General features: G+C 41.7%; 1 protein-coding gene across 2 annotated transcripts in view; it reads left to right on the forward strand.

The window, feature by feature from the left end:
- The window catches only part of CTNNA2 (catenin alpha 2), a 695,903-nt gene that overhangs the window by 57,919 nt on the left and 625,129 nt on the right, over nt 1-12,855 (forward strand). The window lies entirely within an intron of this gene.

The raw sequence follows: 12,855 nt of genomic DNA on the forward strand, positions 1-12,855 counted from the left end.
TAAAAGGTCAAATTCAAAAGGCCTGGCAGGTATTCGAAGTAGAAATTAACTCTGTGAGGTGCATGCACAGAAGCATGGCTGGCGGTGTGGGAGGAGGTTTAACATTTTTGTGTCAGAAAGAATTTTTAGGACTTGGGGAGATTGCTAATGAGATTTACCTGTTTGAATACTTCCTTTCCAGATGCACATGGTGATGTACTCAGATGTGTCTTATAGTTCTAATATGTAGTAGCAAAAGGTGTGTGTATGTGGGGGCAGATTGGGAGACAGCTGAGGTAGAATCTGTATTAACCTGAGCATCTCATAGGGCTTGATTGAGATGCCTGCTCCTTATTTAATGCCAGTGTGGTGTAGTAACTAAAGTGTTGGCCTGGGAATCAGGAGATCCGGGTTCTAGTCCTGTTGACTTACAAAGCTTTTCACTGTCTAGCTCCTTCCTATCTCTCCTCTCTCATCTCACACTATTGCCCCGCTCATGCTCTTCGCTCCTCTGATGCCATGTTTCTCGCCTGCCCAAGGGTCTCTACTTCCCTTGCTCGGCTTCATCCATTTTCTTCTGCTGCCCTTTATGCCTGGAACGCTCTTCCAGAACATTTGAGAACTACAAGTTCAACCGCAGCTTTTAAAGCTCAGCTAAAAACTTTTCTTTTTCCTAAAGCTTTTAAAACTTGATTTTGTTCTGACTTCATACTGTTAGTTTTACCCTACCCAGTGCCTGTTTGCATTCTCTTCCCCTCCTTATTGTTTTATTATGATTTTATTAGAATGTAAGCCTTTGCGGCAGGGTCTTGCTATTTACTGTTTTACTCTGTACAGCACCATGTACGTTGATGGTGCTATATAAATAATAATAATAATAATAATAATAATAATAATAATAATAATAATAGTCCCCACTCGGCCATGGAAACCCACTGCGTGACTTTGGGCCGGTCACATACTCTCAGCCCAACCTACCTCACAGGGTTGTTGTTGTGAGGATAACATGGAGATGAGGAGGATTATGTACGCCGCCTTGGGTTATAAGTGGGATATAAATGCAATAATAAAAAAATAAATTTACCTCTGGCATGCTTGCATGTTCCTCTTCCTAGAGAGCTGCTATAGCTAGGTGGTAGAGAACATACTTTGCATGCTATGCGTATCTTCCCAGGTTTATCCCCAACGACCTCCAGTTATAAAGATTACAGGTAGCAGGTAATATTGGGATGGCTGAGCCAATAGACTGGTTTAAGAGAGGACAACTTACATATGCTGCAGTTCAGCCTAGAGATAATGATACCAGCTTCTTAAGTAGAGGCATGTTTAGGAGTGGGTGATCTGCATACAGTGATTTGCATTAAAGTATGTTGTGGTCTTCTACTACCTTGCGATTCTAATAAAAAGGTCCTTCACATGTAGGGTGACCATATGAAAAGGAGGACAGGGCTCCTGTATCTTTAACAGTTGTTTTGAAAAGGAAATTTCAGCAGGTGTCATTTGTATATATGGGGAACCTGGGGAAATTTCCTCTTCATCACAACAGTTAAAGCTGCAGGTGCCCTGCCCTCTTTTAAATCTGGTCACTCTAGTATAGCTCCTGCACTTTAACCGTTGTGATGAAGAGGGAATTTCACCTGGTTCTCTATATATACAAATGACACCTGTTGAAATTCCCTTTTCTATGCAACTGTTAAAGTAGGGTGACCATATGACCAAATTTGCCCGGATTTGTTCGGGTTTTTGATGGCAAATCCGGGAGGGGGAGGGAAAATCTGAATTTTTTTAAAAAAAGAGCAGCTCTAATGGGAATTAACAAAAATGCTTATAACTCTGTCATTTTTTAAGATAAAGACATGAAACTTGGCACAATGGTAGCTCTTAGGAAGGGCTTTAATCATACCAAATTTGAAACAGATCCGTTCAACCATTGATTTTTTAGGAATATTTTAAAAATTGAGGTTTTAAAATTATTATTTTTAAAATCGTCATTTTTAAAGTTAAAGAGATGAAACTTTGTACCATGATAGGATTTAGGTAGAGCTTTAGCCACACCAAATTTGAAACAGATCCGTTCATCTTTTGATTTTTTAGGAATTTTTTAAAAATTGAGGTTTTTAAATTATTATTTTCAAAATCGTCATTTTTAAAGATAAAGAGATAAAACTTTGTACCATGATAGGATTTAGGTAGCGCTTTAGCCACACCAAATTTGAAACAGATCCGTTCATCTATTGATTTTTTAGGGATTTTTTTAAAAAATGAGATTTTAAAATTATTATTTTTTAAACTGTCATTTTTAAAGATAAAGAGCTGAAAGTTGGCACCATGATAGCTTTTAGGTAGAGCTTTAGCCATAACAGATTTGAAACAGATCTGGGGCCAGTAGCAAACCCTGTTAACAACAACAGCAGCTTGCAATGAGTGAAGATACGGTCAGAAAAGATATTTGAGGGAAGGGGAGAATGTAACACACAGAGTATAGCAAAAGCTTCAAAGTACAGCAAAACCTACAAAAGTAGGATTGAGTGAAGTTAATTTCAGATACATTGAATCTCTCACTTGTTCTTTATTTCAGTGATTTTAACAGTAAGATGTTATATAGAACAGATTTGTCTTAAACGTGTGCTGTAAAATCAGACATGTGACCAAGGCTATGTTCAGGTGGGCACGCCCCCTTGGTACTGGACACGCCCCCTTGGGGGCGACCATGTTGTCCTCCTTTTTGGTTTCCAAAATATGGTCACCTTAGTTAAAGATACAGGAGCCCTGTCCTCCTTTTTGTATGGTCACCCTATTTACATGGTCTCCTTAAAAATGCATTAAAAGTTGTAGTTTTGAATTTTAAAGAGTTCTTCAAAAATGGTAACAAATTTAATACTAGTAGTATCGCAAAGTATATTTACAGACACCAATGCAACTCCTTTCTTTTTTATTTCTTTTAAAGCCCTTCCTTACTCCACTTCTACCACCTTCACGAAGAAAATAACTTGCTTTTCTTTCAAACTTTTGTGTGATCTGTTCTTTAGCAGAACCATTAGTTCCACATATTGCCTAATAGACACACACAAATGAAGAGGCTTGATGGCTTTGTTATTTAGAGTCGTAGTGAAGTCAGAGAATCAGGAAAGAAATTTGTCAAGGGCTCAGCAAGTAGCCAAGAGAATCAATCTCTTCCGTTGGAAAACCCTGAGTAGCCATATAGTACTTCCAGGAAAGTCGTCCCTTCAGCAGAACGCATTTGAACTGCTGATAATTATTTGCACACACCTGTCTCCGCTTTTGCTTCTCTTGCCCTTCCTGTCCTGTATGTCACTCCAGATTCCCCCAGGTACGCTGGAATCGTAATTCAAAATGCAGGTCTTCGCATTTGAGCTCTTCCAACCCAATTTTGCTTATCCAGGCCTTTCAGTGTTGTCAATCTACAAAGCAACCCATTTTTAAAATTAGCATGCATACAGAGCACAGTTATATCTCAGTCTGCTTCTCCTGTTAACATTAATGTTTATTTCATCCAAGACTAGAACTTTTAGCATTATCTATTCATCACATAGCTTTAAATGGTATCGTTGCTCAAAGTAATGTCAGGAAATACATTAATTGAGACTAAAAACCACCTACAGCGTTCCCTTCTGTTCTTAAAGGGTGTTTTGACTGCCCACCTAGGTTTAGCGCAAGCTGAGGAAGGTCAGCCCTCTTCAAAAGGAGTTGATCGCATCCAAATTACTTTTTAATCACTGTTTTGTGTTTCCTTTGAGCTCCTCATTGTATATTTTAAACCAGTTAAAGTAGCTAGAAAATAAATACACACTTAAAGTAATGCACTTGCTAATTGTCTGTTCTAACACAGGCCTTCGGGGATGGGGTGGAGAAACTCAGACTGGCCGATAGCCAAAGAGCTAGGCATTGCCAAGGGCTTGCATATGTTCATTGCAAGACTCCCAGGACAACCCATTCTAAATTGCCCAAGGGACATTTGAAAGCACATCATTTTTTGGTTGCTGCTGTTGAATTCTCGACTACATTTTAAACCCCATTTCACAGCTTTGGGTGTGATAGGGTGACCATATGAAAAGGAGGACAGGGCTCCTGTATCTTTAACAATTGTATTGAAAAAATAATTTCAGCAGGTGTGATTTGTATATATGAAGAATCTGGTGAAATTTCCTCTTTGTCACAACAGTTAAAGCTGCAGGTGCCCTGCCCTCTTTTAAATCTGGTCACTCTAGTATAGATGCTGCAGCTTTAACTGTTGGGAGGAAGAGGGAATTTCACCAGGTTCTCCATATATACAAATGACACCGGCTGAAATTCCTTTTTCAATACTGATGTTAAAGGTACAGGAGCCCTGTCCTCCTTTCCATATGGTCACCCTAGGGTGTGATAACCTCGTGACTTTGAGAGTTCATTAAGCCTGTGTGCACCAGTTGCTGGGGAACATGGGTGGGAGGGTGCTGTTGCACCATGTCCTGCTTGTTCATTCCTGGCCGATGGCTGGTTGGCCGCTGTGTGAACAGAGTGCTGGACTAGATGGACCCTTGGCCTGATCCAGTATGGTTCTTTTTATGTTTCGATTTTATGTTCTTAGTTTCCCAGAATTCTAAACAAGCAGGTTGTGAACAGAAAAAGAGAAAATTTGTTTCCTTAGCGAGGAGAATGGGAAATTGCTTCAGCCTTGTTAGTGCTCCCTATCCCCCCCCCCCGTTCCCTCCCCCCGCAGCACACACACACCGTAACTCTCTCTAGAATTGGGAAGCAGCCTGTATGTCAATAATTCTCTTTAACTTTATCTTAAAAGTGTGTGTTTGTGCAGAGAGATGGCGGGGGCTTCAGACTGCCTAACATGTTTTTAATCTATAAAACTGCAAATCTTTATAGTGGGAAGCTCATTTTTTTGGCCAGCATATTACTCGATTGGCCCTGGGTCCTTGTGATAGGTCCTTTAGATTAAAAAAACAAAGAAGAGGCATTTTCAGTATAGAAATTTCCAGCTCAGCAACACAGGGATCAGGAACAAGTGCCCTATTACAAAGCTTTTAAGGGTCAGACAAAATCCCCTTATCTGGATAATGTACACAGGCTCTCTTCTCTAGACCAAACTGGCTATTATAATCCATATTGATAACTCGGTGATTTTAATCTTTCCCTAATGGTCCACAGGGTTGCCTTTAAATACCACGACACATAATTGCAGTTATTTGAAGACCTACAGGTCACTGAACTATTAATAACCAGTCTACTTGTTATGTGAGTTTATTATATGCGGTTTAAAGTTCTCAGACTGAATCTTGTGTATCTATTCTTGTTACATTTTTCCCCTCCAGGGAAATCTGGAGAAAGGAACTGTTTTTTAACCTAGAACTGGTACGATTAAACTTTCTTCTGCAGATTTGGCATTGAACCGTACATTGCTTCTGTTCATTCAAGGGCTCATCTACATCAAGCAGCATATTCCACTATGAAAGCGGTATGAAAGTGGTATATAAAATGCAGGAGCCACACTACTGCTTTATAGTGGTATTGAAGTGCACTGACAACTGTTGGAGCCCATTGACACATGCCAGATAGTGCTTTCATACCACTTTCATGGTGTTATATCCTGCTTGGTGTAGAGCCCCAACACTTGTCAGTGCACTTCAGTACCACTATAAAGAAGTAGTGTAGATCCTGCAGTGCACTTCAATACCGCTATAAAGCAGTAGTGTGGCTCCTGCCCTTTATATACACTTTCATGCCACTTTCAATAATGGAATATCCTGCTTGGTGTAGATGAGCCCTTAGCCTAAGCACTTTCTTGCGCTATCTCATGCTGCTCCATGAAAGTATGCAGGACAGGAGTGAACATGAAGCCTATGAAAAGGTGCCTGATTTTGCTCTGAGTTTAATGCAGACACTAGTGGTCTCGTATGGGGTATGTATTCCCCATCTCTATTTTGCATTGACTCTCAGCTGATGTATCACTAAACCTAAAATATGATGTGGCTTGGCCAAGTGCCAATGCCTGGTTGATAACCAACACCATCTGTAGTTTAGTGCAAGAGTCATTACAACGTTAATATCTATTAAGGCTTGGGTCCAGGCTATCTGAAGGAACACCTCCTCCCATATGTACCTGCCCAGACCCTAAGGTCATCCTCAGGGGTCCTTCTCCGCGAGCCCCTGCCAAAGGAAGTGAGGCAGGTGGCTACCAGGAGTGCCTTCTCTGCTGTGGCACCCCGGCGGTGGAATGAGCTCCCTAAGGAGCTTCGCCTGGCACCTACACTATATTCTTTTAGACACCAGGTGAAGACCTTTTTATTCTCTCCGTATTTTAACCATCTATAAATTAATTGCTGTTTTAAATTTGTATTTTAAATTTGTATTTCTGCACCGCTGCTGATTTTATCCTGGCTGTGCTTTTATATTGTATTTTATATCATGTTTTTATACTGTTGTTTTATACTTTGAATGGTTTTAAATGCTGTGACCAACCCAGAGAGCTTCGGCTATTGGGCGGTATAGAAACGTAATAAATAAATGTAGTCCAAATTAGGCAGTACTTAAAAATCAATTTCAAATTCCTTTCATTTCATGCAGCCTTCTCCAACCTGATGTCCTCTAGGTGTTTTGGACTGCAACTCCCACTCGCTCCAGACTGCATGGCAAATAGCCAGGAACACTAGCTATTGTAGTTCAAATCATCTGGAGAGTATCAGGTTGATGGAGACTGCTTTAGTGGCTTGAGTTTGGGTCTGAAAATTCATTACATGAAGAACAGCATCGTCCTCTTCGCTCCTCTGATGCCATGTGTCTCGCCTGCCCAAGGGTCTCTTCGTCCATTTTCCTCTGCTGCCCCTTACGCCTGGAACGCTCTTCCGGAACATCTGAGATCCACAAGTTCAATCGCAGCTTTTAAAGCTCAGCTAAAAACTTTTCTTTTTCCTAAAGCTTTTAAAACTTGATGTTGTTTGGACTTTACACTGTTAGTTTTACCCTACCCTGTGCCTGTTTACCCTACCCAGTGCCTGTTTACATTCTCTTCCCCTCCTTATTGCTTTACTATGATTTTATTAGATTGTAAGCCTATGCGGCAGGGTCTTGCGATTTACTGTTTTACTCTGTACAGCACCATGTACATTGATGGTGCTATATAAATAAATAAATAATAATAATAATAATAATAATAATAATAATAATAATAAGTTGCGCTGAGTGTTTATAATCAGTAGAGGACTAGAAGTTCACTGTTTTTGAAGACTAATATTACTTCTGTAGAATCTCAGTTGCAATTTCAGTAAAAGTCCCCAGCTCACACGTCTCTCTCTATATGGTATATTTTCTCCTCTTTACAACGAAGTGAAATTAAACCTGTTTGAATCTTGGGCCATAGCTAGACCTAAGGTTTATCCCTGGATCGTCCAGGGGTCAAACCTGTTCATCTAGGTGACACACAGGGGATCCAGTGCTCAGGCAGGGGCGAACCCTGGATGATCCCAGGATACACCTTAGGTCTAGCTGTGGCCTTAGACGGCTTTTGTTCATCTTTTGTTCTCAATTTAGCGTGTTGGGCAACTATCAGTCCATGACGTGAAATATGCCAGCCACTGCTTTCCTTTGTTTCAGATGTTACTAGTTTGTTCTAAACATGCAGTCCATTGTACAAAATAGCAAAGCTATCTGCTGCTTTCATGTCATTGAGTATCTGTTATTGCTGAGATTATACCTTTAGCGCTGTTTAGTGGCTGTTCTCCTGTGTCCTTTAGCCGGCTCACTGTGGGAATAACTTTTTAGCTGTATGTCTGATAGCTAGGAGAATTGCTAATATTTTATTCTGTATTGAAATGGAGAGAACAAATAAAAAATGACTATTTCAGAGCAGGAGCAAGGACTTGTAGAAGTCTTCCACAGGCAATATTCTGGCATCACACTGACAATACAATGACTGGGATAATATTTCACGTTAGAGGATTCCACTTTTCTGTTCTTAAAACACCTCTGGATAAAATGCTTACAGAAACCACTTTGCTAAACATATCTAATTTGCAACATTCACAAATTGTTTAGGGCTTTGTAGGTCAAAACTGGTCCAAAATGGTGCATGGAAACAAACTGTAAGCCAGTACAGTTGTTCCAAGGCTGCGGTAATATGGTCTCCAAAGTGCATTCCTGAGAAAGGTCTAGCTGCTGCATTTTGCACTAGCGGCTATAGTTTTCAAACACTTTTTCAAAGGCAGCCCCACATAGGGCACATCTACACCAAGCAGGATATTCCACTATGAAAGCGGCATATAAAAGGCAGGAGCCACACTACTGCTTTAAGGCGGTATTGAAGTGCACTGACAACTGTTGGGGCCCATTGACACAGACCACTTTCATACCGCTATATCCGTCTTGGTGTGGCTCTTGCCTTTTATATACTGCTTTCATAGTGCAATATCCTGCTTGGTGTAGATGAGCCCATGATAGTGCACCTTATTGTAATCTAAGCAAGATGTGGTTAAACAAGAACCTTTGAAGATGTTTCAGAAGCTGCAGGTTGTGCAAAGTGTATCAGCCAGATTGGTTATGGGTACTAGATGGTTCAAACATATAAGACCATCTCTGGCCTGTGTGCACTGGCTACCTATATACCCTAAGTACCTAAGTTTTAACCTATGCAGCCCTATATGACTTGGGACTGGAATACCTGATGGAGCACCTCTCCTATCATGAACCTACCCATACTCTGAACACTCAGCATCCAAGGTCCTCTTCCAGGTGCCTCCTGTAAGAGAGCGTTGGAAGGTGGCAATGAGGGAGAGTACCCTCTCAGTGGTGGCCCCACAATTATGGAATGATCTACCCAATGAGGCCTGCCTGGTGCCATAATTGTTATCTTTTTGGCACCAGGTTAAGACCTATATCTTTTCTCAGGCAGCTTATGATGAGCTTTTAAGTTGTTACGGATCTGTCTTATGGTATGGTTGCCTCTTAAAAGTGTTTAGATACATCTTTTCTTCTTGCATATTGTTTGTGTGTTTTATGTAAATAGTTTTTATACTTTGTATGCTGCATTTTAATGCCTTAATCTTTGTAAACTGCAGAGAGCCTCAGCTATGGGGCCATATAGAAATGTAAGTAATAACAAATAAATAAATGTGGTCGTCAGAAAAGGGTACTGGTGGCAGACCAGATGGAACGAGGCAAAGCTGGCACTGCTCATGCGGTTCCAGGAGTAGTGTCAGAGCCAAAAGCAATCCCTCAAGCTGCATACCTGATCTTTCAGAGTGAGTACTACCCCATCACCGGATGTACCCCACCCCAGGTTAGGTTATCTGTCGATCAACAAGTCCTCCACTGTGTCTGGCTGTAGTCCCATGCTACAGCCAGACAATGGGTTAGGATTTCCATTTTCCTTGGGCCAGTTGATAAGGGGAGACAGAACAGGGTATTGAAAGGCATCCATGAGCAGGATCCAGGTAATCAGCTTCATTGAAGAAAATGTAGATTTGTGATGCTGCTACCCTCTCCAGAGCCTTATTTTGAGGAAAAAAAGAAGAAAAAAAATTGGCCAGTAATGATCTCGGGCAGCCTTCTCCAATTTTCCATTGGCTGTGTTGGCTGGGAATTATGGGGCAATCCCCACACCTCTGCAGAGCACCAGGTGGTGAAAGCCAATGATGAGATCTTTTAATAAAAGTCTTACCACTGCCCCCTTTTAGAGGAACTGAAACATGCCCCTCTCTCAAGGAAGCATTTACATACCTCTTCCACCACCCACTCAGCCAAAGAACCAAAGGTTCACATCTGTGTTGGACCCAACAGACTTGCATTCATAATTAAATTGAGGGGAACTTGATGCAGTTCCAAATGACTTTTCATTTGACCTTGTTACTTTTGGGAGAATTAGTAGCATGGTACAATTCCTCCTAGCAGTTCGCAAATAAACAAAAGCATGAGCGTTGAGTCCTCAATGCATTTATTTAGAGAAGTCTTCCAAAAACAAAATACCAGGCTGGTAGCATCAAATGATAACAAAGTAACTGTCTTACCCTAAATCACATAATTAAGCGTAACAGCTTTATGGTTCTCTTTGATAAGTCCTCCCTTCTCATCAAAACAACATACTCTAGGGTGACCATATTTGGGAAACCAAAAAAGAGGACACCTAGTGTGTGTGTGGGGAAGCAGCTTTCTGAGTCCTGCAGAAAGTATGTTATTCCCCCGCCACCTTAAAGAACCCGATTGGAGTGGAGGAGGGGAAAGGATTTCATTCTGCACCACCACCATCCACTCCAATTGGGGCCTTTCCTATAATGTCCACGAATGACCCACTTTCCCCTTTAAGACCTCAATTGGAGCTCGGGGTGGGGGAATGATGTGCCTCAAGAAAGCCTGTCATTCCCTCCTGCCATGCTAATGGCAGCCTTAAAGAGGAAGGTGTGTCATTCCAGGACATTATTGAAAATTATAGAAAATCCCCCCTGACACCATGGAAAAAACAGGACAAATCCGGGGAAATCCTGACAGTTGGTCACCCTAACATACTCCCTCCTCTAGCTCTAGCTCTAGCTCTAGCTCTAGCTCTAGCTCTAGCTCTAGCTCTAGCTCTAGCTCTAGCTCTAGCTCTAGCTCTAGCTCTAGCTCTAGCTCTAGCTCTAGCTCTAGCTCTAGCTCTAGCTCTAGCTCTAGCTCTAGCAGCCGCCGCCTACACCACACCCCACACTCCTGTGAAAGAGCGAGCCTTTTACTTACTTCACCCAATCACCAACAGGTGTTGTGAGTTTGCAAGTCTCTGCCAATAATTATTGTTAAAGTTAACACGAAAACCTGACAGTTACCTGAGGGGCTGTTAATCACCTTTGTGTTGCCAGGTGTAAATACTGGGTATGAAAACAACAGAGCCACGTACAGCAATTTCTCTCCACACAATCAAAATCCAGTGGAGGGAGAGAGAGAAGGAGGGGCTGAAGTTCAGGGGTAAAGCACTTGCTTTGCATGTAGAAGGGCCCAGTTTCAATCCTCAGCATCGCCAGGTAGGGCTAGGAAAGAATCCTGCTTGGAACTCTGGAGAGATGCTGCCAGTCAGTGTCGACAATACTGGGTTAGGTGAACCAAGGGTCTTCAGTATAAGGCAGCTTCCTTTGTTACTGTGACCACACAGAGGCTGAAGGTGCACATGTGTGATCTCCTCACATGATTCAGAACCTGGATTTTGCAGGATTGTAAATTATGCAGAGAACCAAATGCATGGGATGAATAACTGAAGGGGCTAAACGTGTTTTGCATTCACACAGCCTCAGGCTATAAGTATGTTTCCTATGGTATATGCTGGTGTCTTACAATATATAAGCCAAACAAGATAACAAGGGACTGTTTTAACTCTTGTAAAATATGCCTGGACACCATTTTGCTGCATTTGCTCCATGATCCTTCTGATTTTTTTTCAAGTTAATGGTGAACGTGAAATATAATTTACTATTCTGGCATGGGGCCCCCCATTTGCTGAGACTCTGTCTTGTTTCATTTTCATTTGGGTTAAATGAGATATGATGTCAGGTAGTAATGCTATTGATGAGAATGCCTGAGGGTGACAAAGAAGTTAGAGAGTGCTGTTAAGTAGCAAAGTGTTTCAGAGCATTCTGTTTAATGGCTTTTTTGGCTCTTGGTCATGGTGAGGAAGAAGGTTAAACCAATACGATAGTTGTCTTTTAGAAGAGTGTCACAGTTATACATGGTCTAAACTTCCTTCCCCTTAGTCAGGGACTCGAATGTTGTCATACTGTGTTTTGGGAGGAGGCAGTATTTATTTTTAATTGTTTGCCTTATAAGATTCTGAAGCTTGAAAGATGCTAGGAACACACATTTATCAGCTTGAAAAGAGGTGCCCCGTATTGTGCTAAATGAGTAGGGGTAAACCATAGTGCAGTAGTCAGTGAGTTGCACAGGAAGTTGAAGGTGTGACACCTGCAGCTTGGGGGCATGGGTAGATGAGGGGGTGGAGGGGGAAGAACTCGTGATATGGGAAGAAGAGGACGTCACACCCGCCATTTTGTTTTAATAGAAGAAGAGCGCACGAGCACTCCTGTGCAAAAGTTATTTAAAAAACAACTCCCCCACCCCTGAGGAGCTCCGTGGCCCATGCCCTGTTCCTGGATCTTCGCAGTTACTCGTGAGGGCCAGGACGAAAATGGAATGCCCGGCCACACCTCCCGCAGCCTTGGGAAAAACCATGATTAAAGGGTAGGGCGATATCCCAGGGCGAGGGAAGGATCATCCGTCCCTGCCCCCGGGATCCCCTGTGCATCATGTGGATACACAGGGATGATCCTGGGGTGATCCCCAGGATATCCCCAGATCTAGACAGACCCTTGCACTCATCACACTCTGCCTGACAATATCTTCAAAAGTCAACCTGACAATATGTGCTTCTCTTTATATGTTGTAGGGGGAAATCCCACAAGTACTGCTGTTATATAATGTCTGCAGAATATGGCAACCAGACATCTGTCCAGTAAAGCAAGGTTTAGGCACATAATTCTTATTTTAAAAGAACTTAACTGGATACCAATTTTCGTCTGCGCCCAATTCAAAGTGCTGGTACTATTTAAATCTCTAAATCAGTTGAGAGTAGGGATACATGAGAAATTCATTTCAGTTCTTTTTTGATCAGGATTTACCTAGTTCACACCTCTCAAACTGAATACAGACTTCAATGCAATCTTTGGTCGAAGGCTGTACATTTCAAAGATTGCAATGTGATTCATGTACCAAAAAAATGTGTTCAACAGCATTTGTGCATCTGAAAAACATGCATGAAAAATGTGTAATTTTGGGGGAAAATATGTGCACAAACATGCTTTAATTAATAGGAGAATAATAGAATAGTAGAGTTGGAAGGGGCCTATAAGGCCATCA

The sequence above is a fragment of the Elgaria multicarinata genome, chromosome 10 (assembly GCF_023053635.1).
Source record: "Elgaria multicarinata webbii isolate HBS135686 ecotype San Diego chromosome 10, rElgMul1.1.pri, whole genome shotgun sequence".
In the NCBI taxonomy this organism is placed as follows: Eukaryota; Metazoa; Chordata; class Lepidosauria; order Squamata; family Anguidae; genus Elgaria; species Elgaria multicarinata.